Source organism: Myotis davidii, unplaced genomic scaffold (genome assembly GCF_000327345.1).
Source record: "Myotis davidii unplaced genomic scaffold, ASM32734v1 scaffold311, whole genome shotgun sequence".
NCBI classification, from domain to species: Eukaryota; Metazoa; Chordata; class Mammalia; order Chiroptera; family Vespertilionidae; genus Myotis; species Myotis davidii.
In genome coordinates, this window is record NW_006282504.1 from 22,646 (window position 1) to 35,376 (window position 12,731).

At 38.4% G+C, this 12,731-nt stretch overlaps 1 long non-coding RNA gene across 1 annotated transcript in view; it reads right to left on the reverse strand.

The window, feature by feature from the left end:
* Window positions 1–8,111, reverse strand: part of LOC107182019 — a 28,765-nt gene extending 20,654 nt beyond the window's left edge. Inside the window, exons 1-3 of the long non-coding RNA XR_001512740.1 lie at window positions 8,051–8,111; window positions 7,876–7,951; window positions 356–403 (exon numbers count right to left, since the gene is read on the reverse strand). This is a non-coding gene — a long non-coding RNA (uncharacterized LOC107182019). The remainder of the gene's footprint in view (window positions 1–355; window positions 404–7,875; window positions 7,952–8,050) is intronic.
* Between the last annotated feature and the right edge of the window lie 4,620 nt (window positions 8,112–12,731).

A 12,731-nucleotide genomic window follows, 5' to 3' on the forward strand; every position in this document is an offset into this window, starting at 1 on the left:
CCAATGGACAGAAGACACTGGGGAATAGGGGAGGCTAGGGGACTGTCTAGGGCGGGGAAAAAAATGGACACATATGTAATACCCTTTGTAATAAAAAATAAAATTTGAAAAAAAAAAAAAAGAACATCATTCCAATAGGTCAAGGCTGTAAGTTCGATCTCCGGTCAAGGCATATACAAGAATCCACCAATTAATGTATAAATAAGTGGAACAACAAACTAATGTTTCTCTATCTCTCTCTCTCTCTCCCAATAAATAAAAATTAAAAAAAACATAAACAATAAGCTTCCAAAACTCTGTTCATAACTAATAGAGAAGTCCACATAATTGTTGAGGAAAAAAATGTGATACTTACTAGTGAGGATTGTAAGCAAGAAAAGATACTCAGTGTATGAAATTAACCCTGAAAGAGATTAAAATAAAAACGTCAGAAAATAAGTTTTAGATGGTTTAGAAGTAATCATATATATACTACATGGAAACTTCACCTAATTAAAAACACATTTTCACTTTAAATTACCTCTTTGGTTCAGTGGGAAACTTTTATAATAGAGTTAAGTACATTACTAATACTTAAAAAGATACTAGGTTTTATCAGATTACTTTTACTAGTAAGGAGGTGGAATGAATGCTGGCTGGGAAATACAGGTATCAATTAGAGGTTGTTTTTAATAAAAATATTTTTTATTGACTTCAGAGAGGAAGGGAGAGGGAGAGAGAGAAATATCAATGATGACATGAGAATCATTGATTGGTGGCCTCCTGCATGTCCCCCCTGCCCCGGAGATCTAACTGTGACCTCCTGGTTCATAGGTCGATGCTCAACCACTGAGTCACACCCGGCCAGACCATTAGAGGTTTTATTTGCATGGCACTCTATTTAGTTTCTGCTCATCTTTAACTGTTCATAACATTTCAAGTAAGCAAATTTACAAATTCAGTAGAATAACAGAGATTTGGATATACAAGGGGTAAACTGTATTATTTAAAATGAAACAGTGAAATCCCTGCAGCATATTGATTTTCCTCTGGGCAACCACTCCTTGCCCACTCTCCAACATGCAGTTGGAGTGGGATAGCCCATGATTTCCCCTTTGGAGGCAGAGGCTGATTGGTCTAGGCGGTCACAGTACTTTGTAGAGCTGGCGCTGGGATGGCATATAGCTAACCCAAGCTCATAAGCAGGATGCATTTGTCTGGCTGCAGTTCACTCAGGGATGAGCTGTGACCTGCACTGGGCCAAGCAGAGAGGGATTTCTGCAGAGAAGGCTGGATCATTCACTTCATCTTTCCCCCTGGATTTTGATGATGTGAAATTTGTTTCACGTAGGATGTGAGGTCATGGAGAGAGCCATAGATCAGTGTTTAGGGCTAAGAATGGAGCCAGTCTGTAAAAGGCAGGCCTGAAGGATATGAACACTGGTGATGCCTGAGCACTGGATTAAACCAGGCGACAAAATAAACTTTCTTTTCGGCTTGAGTAAATGGTGTTGGCTTTTTTTTTTTTTTTTTTAATCCTCACCCAAGAATAGTTTTCTATTTATTTTTAGAGAGAGTGGAAGGGAGAAAGGAGGGGGAGAGAGAGATAAACATCATGTGAGAGACACATCGATTGGTTGCCTCCCGCACGCGCCTGACCCAGGCCAGAGATTGAGTCTGCAACCAAGGTACATATCCTCGACCAGCAATCAAATCTGAGACCCTTCAGTAAGAGGGCCGAGGCTCTAACCACTGAGTAAAACTGGCTAGGGCAATGGTGTCAGGTTTTATGTGCTTGCCAGGAAAAGAATTACAATAAATATAGAAGCAATATCTTATAAATCATAGCTTTTTAATAAGATAAAAAGAATTTCCCTCTGGATCATGAGCTTGGCATAACAAAAAACTTTATCATGGGAAACTTCAGTCATATACAAAAGTAGGGAGAATATGATGAATAATTATATATATCAGCTTCAGTAATATTAGCTCAAGGCAAGTCTTGCTTTATCTATACCTCTCAATCCCTTTCCCTCACTGTCTACTGGATTAATTTGAAACAAAATCCATATAGCATATTATTTCATAGTAGAAAATTCAGACTATAGCTCTAAAAGAACTGTTCCCCCTCCCAAATATATTTATCACACCTAAAAATTATCAATAATTCCTTAATATCATCAAATTAAAATCAGTGTTACAAACATCCCTGCTTCAGAATTTTTTTTAAGTGTGCTCAAATCAGGATTCAAATCAAGTTCTTGCATTGCAGTTGATGGACAGATCTCAAGTCACTTACTTTCTTTGTAAAATACAGTAAAACCTCGATATAACAGACTAATTTGGGCGAGGGGGTGCCTGTTAAAGCCGAAAGTCTGTTATATAATAAAGTAGGTTTTCCAAATGCATATGTTAAAAAGACAAGTTAGTTTACCTGTTTTTACTTATGTAGAAATGTTTGTGTAATTAAAATTAAGTATGTGTGAAAAGTTTAATTTCACAGACAAGTTTTCTATATGTATTACTATAATTATAAATTTATACTGAGTAGGTCTAGTAAATGTGTGCACTCACCAGTCACCGAGAGTAAACAAATGCAAAACCTTGGCATATGGGGGACCACTCTAACCAACTGAGCTACCTGACCAGGGGCAACAATTACATTCCTTTTTAAGGTGCAATAATATTCCACTGTATGGATGCACCAGTTTTGTTTAGCTATCATCTGTTTCCACCTTTTAGCTACTGTGACTACAAACACTGGTGTACTAATATCTGTTTGAGTCTCCGGTTTTAATTCTTTTGGTATTTTCCCAGAAGTGGAATTGCTGGATCAATGGTCATTTCATGTTTAATTTTTTGAGGAACCTCTATACTGTTTACACAGTGGCTGTACCATTTTACATCCCCACCAGCAATGTTCAAGGATTACAATTTCTCCACATCCTGGCCAACATTTATTTTCATTTTTTTTTCTTGATAATAATGGGTGTGAAGTGGCATTTCATTGTGGTTTATTTGCATTTCTCTAGTGATTAGTCATGCTGAGCATACTTTCATGTGCGAATTAACCATCTGTATATCTTCTTACAAGAAATATCTATTTCACTTTGCCCACTTCTAAATTGTTTTTTTTGTTAATCCTCACTTGAGGATATTTTTTCCATTGATTTTTTTTTTTTTCCCCAGAGAGAGTGGAAGGGAGGGAGGAAGAGAGAAACATTGATGTGAAAGAGAAAAATTGACTGGTTAGTTCCCACACATGCCCTGACTGGGGTCAGGGATTGAACCTGCAAGCCAGGTATGTGCCCTTGACTGGGAATTGAACTTCAGTGTACAGGCTTTCACTCTAACCACTGAGCACAACATCCTGGGCTAAAATTTTTTTTGTTTTTGTTTTTTTTTATTGTTGAGTTGTAGTTCTTTTCTAAAGAAAAATTTAAGTATGTTTTTATTGATTTCAGAGAGAAGAAGGGAGAGGAAGACAGAGATAGAAACATTGATGTGAGAGAAATGTCAATCAGTTGCCTCCTGCATGCCCCCTACTGGGGTACTGGGGATCGAGCCTGCAAACGGGCATGTGCCCTGACTAGGAATCCAACCGGGGACCTCCCCAACCAACTAAGTCACACCGGCTGGGTTATAGGAGTTCTTTACATATCCTGAATATTAGCCCCCTATATATAATTTGTAAATATTTTCTTCCATCCAGTCGGTTGCCTTTTTACTCTCTTGATAGTGTACCTTTTTTTTTAAATGTTAATCCACAACTGAGGATATTTTTTCCATTAATTTTTAGAGTGGAAAGGAGGTAGGGAGGAAAGGGGGGGGGAGAGAAGGAGAGAGTGTTGTTAATCCTTACCAAAGGAATTTTTTCCATTGATTTTTAGAGTGGAAGGTGGGGTTGGAGGACAGAGAGGGAGAGAGAAAGAGAGAGATGGCTGTGAGAAAGACATATCGATTGGTTGCCTCCTGATCGTCCCTGGGGATCAAACCTGCAACCCAGGTAACGTACCCTTGTGCGGAAATTGAACCCACAACCTACCTGTTAGTGTGTGGACTGATGCTTTAACAATGAAGTCACACCAGCCCAAGAGATAGTGTACTTTGACTCACAAAAGTTTTTAATTTTTCTTTGTTCCTTGTGTCTTAAATATCTTATAATCTATAGGTTCTCCCTTGTCGTTTTCCCCCCTTTCAACTAATTTGTTGAAGAAGCGTAGTCCTTTGTCCTGTAAAGTTTATTATAGTTTAGAAAATTTTTATGACTGGATCTTCATCATTTCATGTTCCTCTACCTTCTACAATTTCTACAAACTGGTAGCTAGTTAAATCCAGAGTGGTGTTTAGATGCAAGTTTGATTTCTAGCAAGAATTCTTAATAGATGATGTTGTATACATCAGGAGGCTGAAATGCAAATGTTTATAGAAAATGCTGCCCTGACCGGTTTGACTCAGTGGATAGAGCGTTGGCCTGTGGACTGAAAGGTCTCAGGTTCAATTCTGGTCAAGGGCATGTACCTTGGTTGTGGGCACATCCCCAGTAGGTGTACAGTAGGCAGCTGATCGATGTTTCTCTCTCATCGATGTTTCTAACTCTCTATTCCTCTCCCTTCCTTTCTGTAAAAAATCAATAAAATATATTTTAAAAAAAAGAAAATGCTAAATACCATTAAGAGATACTGAGAGTAAGATTTATAGGACTTTAGAAAACTGTGAAATCATTTCCTGAGTTTGGATGATCAGAAGTGCAATTCTAAAAACGGTCTTTGAAGGATGGGTGAAAATTTTAATTAAACAGTTGTGATATAAATGGGAAAGCCATACAAGACAGGTCTGAAATGCTTATGTAGAAGAAGCAATGGGAAGTAAAGCTACCATGGTAGCACAGAAATGAGGAATACAGGCTTGAAGTGGGGATGGCAGAGGAGGAAGATCACATTATAATGGCTCCCAATCATGTAATGCAGAAATGCAATGCAGCAATATAGGGCCAGTTGTTCAGAGCAAGACAGGTAAAGATTTTGCATCCAGGTACTATAATTCAGTGTTTTGGTTGTAACTTCAGGTATGTATTTTAAATGACTTACATTATTACTTTATACCGCTGACTTTTCTGTTTTTATTTTGAAGCAGGTGTACTTCTCTTCAACAAAAAAGCCTATACAGTAAGTCTTCATATATATATATATATATTTTTTTTTTCCTTTTTTTGTTGTTGTTAATCCTCACCAGAGGATATTTTTTCCATTGAATTTTAGGGAGAGTGGAAGAGAGAGGGATAGACAGAGAGAAACATTGGCTGGTTGCCTCCTAAGGGAGCCCTTACCAGGGCCCAGGCTGGGGAGAAGCCTGCAACCAAGGTATGTACCCTTGACCGGAATGGAACCCAGGATCCTTTGGTCCACAGGCCAGTGCTTTATCCACTGAGCCAAACGGGTCAGGGCCAGATATTTTTTTCTTTAAAATATTCAGTGTTCATATGAAGGCATTCTTAGTTGAAGTATTTCATCCTGTGGCAGCCTCACAAAAAAAAAAAGTGAATAGTTTTTTTTCTAAATTTCAAAGGAATATGGCAATGTGAAGAAATGGCCAAACTGCTAGACTGCACTGGTGGGCTTGGTGCCCAAAGGAGACCTCATGTTTCTTTTCTCTAGACATAAGTCCATGTCTTTTCCACAGGGGAGCTGTTTGAAAAAGAAAATTCCAGTTTTTCTTTGAAATGCTGACGTAAATAAAAAGCTTGAATGAAGAGTTGAAACAGTGTAGAAATAGCACCCTACCCTCTCAAGATAGATTATAGACAAAGATATTTGTAACAATAGCATTCTAGGCATTTGCCCCCTGAAAACGCTTTTTAAAATTTATGGACACTTCAGAATATTAACAGGAGAAACAATTTAATACATATTTGCCACATCTAATTGCAAAATAAATTCTGTTAAATGGCAATATTTTAAAACTGCATGTCAAGTACGGAAGTATTTAAAATAATTTATATTTTAAAAATTGTTAAATAATCCTTAGAGGCAACTAGAAGAGATGATTAAATTTTGTTACTATGCTTCTCTGGAAATATTTAAAAATTGGAATCATTATAAAATATGGATTGCCACTGAATGCAATTTTGAGAATCCTGTTCCCCAAAGAGAAATTACCACATCATAAGAATATATTTATATCTTACACTATGTGATATAATTTATATTCAGTATATCTTTGAGAATGGTATTATATTGAGAATTCTGCTTAGGTTTAAAAAATATATAATAACTGTGACTTACAATTTCCTTTTTTATAATGCATGGTGGATAAAATTATTTTTTTATTTCAAGAATATACTACCTTTTGCTAGTTATAAGATAGTGAAAACTTTTATAGTTCTTTTATATGGATTCTCTTTGCGGCCTTCTCTTGTTACTTTAGATCAGGGGTAGGAAATATCTGCACACAGGCAGTATAAAGCCCAAGGAATCATTTAGTCTGGCCCTGCCAAGGCATCAGGGGTGAGTTAATTAAATGTTTGACCAAATATAACAGGCTAATTTTTATTTTTTTAAAAAATATATTTTATTGATTTTTCACAGAGAGGAAGGGTGAGGGATAGAGAGTTAGAAACATCAATGAGAGAGAAACATCAACCAGCTGCCTCCTGCACACCCCCTACTGGGGATGTGCCCGCAACCAAGGTACATGCCCTTGGCAGGGAATCAAACCCAGGACTTTTCAGTCCGCAGGCCGACGCTCTATCCACTGAGCCAAACCGGTTAGGGCCAGGCTAATTTTTAAACTATTTATTTTGTATGGCCTGAGAATGTTATAAATATCCAAATGGCCCTTGGCAGAAAAAAGGTTCCCACCCATGCTTTAGATATTCTGCCCTGCTCCTCCTTTCTAGGCTTTAATAAAAATCGCTTAAGGCCCTGGCTGGTTTGGCTTAGTGGATGGAACGTCGGCCTGCGGACTGAGGGTCCTGGGTTCGGTTCTGGTCAAGGGCATGTGCCTAGGTTGTGGGCTTGGTCCTCAGTGGGGGGTGTGCAGAAGGCAGCTGATCAATGATTCCCTCTCATCACTGATGTTTCTGTTTCTCTCTTCCTCTTCCTTCCTCTCTGAAATCAATAAAAATATATTTTAAAAAATCGCTTGAATAATTTATCTGTGACTGTTCAGAGTATGAGAAAGTTACTTACTACCTAATGAGTATTTTATTACAATTTACAAACACCTATTAACCCATATAACATAAGCGTCTGTAGACGCAAACAGTGGACCTTTCCCACACACCACACACGTCTATAAAAAAAAATGTTTTTCCTAAGTGGCAGCCCTGACCAATTTTAAAATAATTTTTCATGAGAATTTTCAGCTGAAAATATTGAAGAACACTCAAACTGTATATTTATTTTTATAATATTCATTGCAAACTGATTTTTTAAATTAAATTCAAAATATCGTGGTGTGTTGGGGATGGTTTCCGTTTTGGACACATGGTAGTTAACTGGTTAAATAACGTGGTGTGTGTTATAACATTCTCTTTGTAGGTTCTCTACCGTATATTCTCTAACACATAGCCACAAGCCTCATACCATAATTCCTTAGTAATGCTTTGGTTGATAAAAATATATAAGTAGTGCCTGCTGGTGTGGCTCAGTGCTTGAGCGTTGTTGACCCATGAACCAAGAGGTCACAGTTTGATTCTCAGTTTGATTACAGGTCAGGGCACATGAGCAGGTTTTAGGCCGGTTCCCAGTGGGGGGTATGCAGGAAGCAGCAGATGAATGATTCTCTCATCACTGATATTTCTATCTCTCTCCCTCTCCCTTCTTCTCTCTGAAATCAATAAAAACATTTTAAAACAAACACATAAGCAGAAAGTTAACAACAAATCAAAATTACCTTTATCGCCAAGGTCTCTAAAAAAGGTTGATCCACAATGAGTTGTTTGGATTGCTGCCAGTACATCCTCAATATCCTTTGAATATACACATAGTAAAATCTTTTAATTTAACTTATAAAAGGTTCATTTCCTATCATAAGAAAGAAAGAACCCCTCCCTAGACACACTGCTTACCTTTTTTGTCAGCCTCTTGACTAAAGTTTTACCTATAGCAAAGAAGAAACATTACTTAGTAGCAATATTCCTTGGAAAACTCAACTTCCATTAAGAAGAAAATAATTTAAAAGACAAAACTATTTATTAAAAAAAATAAGAGTTGACAATTTTAGCTAAAATCTTTAAATGAAAGTTATGAGCCAGAGAATTCTAAGTCTAAATACAAAGACACTGTAGGTTCTTTGTAAGACCTGTTTTCAATTTCACTCACCCCATCTCAAAAACATGAATTATAATCGGCAGATAATATCCTATTATTTTCTGGTGTACATCACATTGATTTGATACTTACTACTATATACATTACAAAGTGATCACTACAATAAGTCTAGTTACCATCTGCTACAATACAGTTATTAAAATACTAGAGGCCGGTGCATGAAATTCGTGCATGGCAGGGGGGTCCCCTCAGTCCAGCCTGCACCCTCTCCAATCCGGGATCCCTTGGGGGATGTCCGACTGATGGTTTCGGCTGTCCGACTGATGGTTTAGGATGTCCCTGATTTCGGGGATTGGGCCTGAACTGGCAGTCGGACATCCCTCTCACAATCCGGGACCGTTGGCTCCTAATTGCTCCCCTGCCTGCCTGCCTGCCTGCCTGCCTGCCTGCCTGCCTGCCTGCCTGCCTGCCTGCCTGCCTGCCTGCCTGCCTGCCTGCCTGCCTGCCTGCCTGCCTGCCTGCCTGCCTGCCTGCCTGCCTGCCTGCCTGCCTGCCTGCCTGCCTGCCTGCCTGCCTGCCTGCCTGCCTGCCTGCCTGCCTGCCTGCCTGCCTGCCTGCCTGCCTGCCTGCCTGCCTGCCTGCCTGCCTGCCTGCCTGCCTGCCTGCCTGCCTGCCTGCCTGCCTGGTTCCCCCTAACTGTGCCCCCCCCCCCACCCGGTCGCCCCTGTCCCCCCCACCAGCCTGGTCACCCCACGTAGCCTGCTGTTCAGTTGTTTGGTAATCTCTCACTAATCCCCCTGTTGGCCTGGTTGTAGGCAGCCATCTTGTGAGGGTGTGAGGGTTAATTTGCATATTATCTTTTTATTATATAGGATTATTGACTATATTCTTTTTTTTATTTGTTAAGTCTCAACTGAGTATATTTTATCCATTGATTTTTAGAGAGAGTGAAAGGGAGGGAGGGGAAGCAAGAAAGAGAAAAAAACATCAATGAGAGAGACCCATTAAATGGTTACCTCCCATACACACCCCAACCAGGGGTTGGATGGAACTAGGGCCGGGATGGAACCTGCAACCCAGGCACATGCCCTTGACCAGGAATCTAACCAAAGACCTTCAGGTTCTTGGGTTAATGCTATAACCACTGAGCCACATCAGCCAGGGCTTAACTATATTCTTTATGCTGTAGTTTACATCCCCATTACCTCTTAATCCCATTTCAACTGCCCCTCAACCACTCCCCCCTCTAGAAACCACTAATTTGTTTCCTGTATCTATGAATCTGTTTCTGTTTTGTTTTTTAGATTATTAATATAAGTGAAATCATCTGATATTTATCTTTATCTGCCTGATTTATTTCATTTAGTGTACTACCCTTCAGGTCCATACACTGACATTTAAAATCTTACAAGTATCTTTGACTTAGCTTAGTTATCTGCATCATAAATTCTTATCAAACGTGATTTTGTTCAGTTATTACAGCTGCCTCTTTCTGCTTTCACTGATTAAAAAAAATACACCTGCATGTTTTAGAAAGCTACCTTTTTGAACCCTGAAAAGTTCTCTTTAGAGCTCTGCAGTCAAATTAAAAAGGCTAGAAAATAGGACTATCCATTCTAATGTGATGTTACTTTCAATAGTTTTCTATTGGATAACAGAGATTAAAAATTCTGTCAGGTTTTGAGCCATTTTCTCTATGGCTTACATCACTTACCTCTTACTCACTATAATTCTAAAGCTATGACATTGCTTCTTTTGTGATCAGCCATTTTATACAGCTAGAAAAATGCTGGAAAAGGTCTCCTTTCATATCTTACATAAGTCATGTGCATGCACTACAAACTTCCTGTTTTGCTCTCAAATTATCTATGAAGTTCCTTTTGTACACTGAAAAATCAGCCCAGCCGACGTGGCTTAGTGGTTGAGCATCTACCCGGAGGTCACGGTTGGATTCCTGGTCAGGGCACATGCCCGGGTTGCAGATTCGATCCCCAATAGGGGGCATGCAGAAGGCAACTGATCAATGTTGATCTCTTATCATTGATGTTTCTATCTCTCTCCCTTTGTCTCTGAAATCAATAAAAATATATTTTAAAAAAAGAAAAAGAAAAATCACGTGACAAGTTAAAATGAATACTTTCTCTATGTGCCTTTCCTGTAGCTTGAATGCTTAATTGGGACTATAAACCTAGTGGGAATAAATTCTATTTGATGTTAGCAAATTTTCAGTATTTTAATTTTGCATTATAAATGAAAACATTAATTGTGAATATGATTAGTTTTTAGAAACATCTATGACCATGTTTGTAAGCTTAGGTATTACAGTTTGGGATAATTTTTATTCACTGATACACTATTACATGTTATCAATAACAAAGAACTCTAGATTCTAATATTAGGTGCTATACCATGAGGTCATCACACAAGTAAACATTACAACTTAATTTACAAATCTAAGGGGCCGTGTGAATGTGTATGTAGAATATGTAGTAATATGATGCTGATAACAAACCTCAGAAAAGTGTGTATGTAGTAGACGTATTTCCCTATCTTTGTATATTCTATTAGCTTAAGAAACTGACTATGCCCTGGCTGGAGTGCGCAGTGGTTGGAGCATTTGGTCCATGCACAAAGAATCGAGGGTTCAATTCCTGATCAGGGCAGGTACCTAGGTTCTGGGACCCAACATACACCTCATTTGGGTGCGTGCTGGAGGCAGCAAGTTGATGTGTCTCACATTGATGTATGTCTCTCTCCACTCCCTCCCTTTCACTCTCTCTGAAAATCAATGGGAAAAAAAATCCTCATGTGAAGCTTCACAACAAAAAAACCCAAAACAAAAGCAAACAAACAAAAAACTGACCATGATTCACATGCTTTATACTGCTTTTCTTAAAGTTATGTCACATATTATTCATTATCATATGCAATTTCATTTTTAGACAATTTAGGTTAGTCTTATCAGTTTTTTTTAAAAAAATCTTTATTGTTAAAAGTTTTACATATGTCCCCTTTTCATCACCATTTCTAGCATGTCCCTAAACCCTGCCCCAGGCCTTCACACTATTGTCTGGGCCCATGGGTTATGCACATATGTATACAAGTTCTTCGGTTGATCTCTTCCCACCCACCCACAGTCCCCCGCCTTCACTCTGAGATTTGACAGTCTGTTCTGTGCTTGTCTCAGGATCTATTTTGTTCATTAGATTCCACATATGAGTGAAATCATGTGACACATGTCTTTCTCTGACTGGCTTATTTCACTTAGCATAATATTCTCCAGGTCCTTCCATATTGTCTCAAAGGGTAAGAGATCCTTCTTTTCTACTACTGCAGAGTATTCCATGATGTAAATGTATCACAGCTTTTTTTATCCACTCATCTACTAATGGGCACTTGGGCTGTTTCCAGATTATAGCTATTGTAAATAGCACTGCTATGAACATAGGGGTGCAAACATTCTTTCTGATTGGTATTTTGGGTTTCTTAGGATATATTCCTAGAAGTGGGATTACTGGGTCAACCAGCAATTTCATTTTTAATTTCTTTAGGGAACTCCATACTGTTTTCCTTATGGCTGAACTAGTCTGCATTCCTACCAGCAGTGTAGTAGAGTTCCCATTTCTCCACATCCTCACCAGCACTTGTCATTTGTTTATTTGTGGATGGTAGCCATTCTGACAAGTATTAAGTGATATTTCATTGTCATTTTAATTTGTATCTCTCTTATGATCAGTGACTTTGAGCATTTTTTTCATGTCTCCTGGCCATCTGTATGTCTACTTCAGAGAAATGTCTATTTAGGTCCTTTGCCCATTTTTTAAAATGGGATTGTTGTCTTCTTTTTGTAAGTTGTATGAGTTCCCCATATATTTTGGAGATTAACCCTTTATCAGATATATCAATGCCAAATATGTTCTCCCATACAGTGGGCTCTCTTTTCATTTTGTTGGTTTCTTTTGCTGAGCAGCCTTTTATTTTGATATATTCTCATTTGCTTATTTTCTTTTTAGTTTCCTTTGCCCTAGCAGATGTATCCATAAACATATTGCCATGAGAGATGCCTGAGATTTTGCTGCCTATGGTTTATTCTAGGATTTTTTATGGTTTCTTGACTTACATTAAAGCTTTTTATCCATTTTGAGTTTATTCTTGTGCATGATATAAGTTGGTGGCCTAGTTTCATTATTTTTTTTGCATGTATCTGTCCAATTTTCCCAACACCATTTATTAAAGAGAGGGTCTTGGCTCCATTATATGTTCTTGCCTCCTTTCTCAAATATTGAGCATAATGACTTGGGTCAATTTCTGGGTTCTCTGTTCTGTTCCATTGATCTCTACACCTGTTCTCGTGCTAGTACCAGGCTTTTTTTAATTATAGTGGCTTTGTAGTGTAACTTGGTATCTGGTATTGTGATCCCTCCAACTTTGTTCTTTCTCAAGATTGCTGCAGCTATTCGGGGTTGTTTTTGGTTCCAT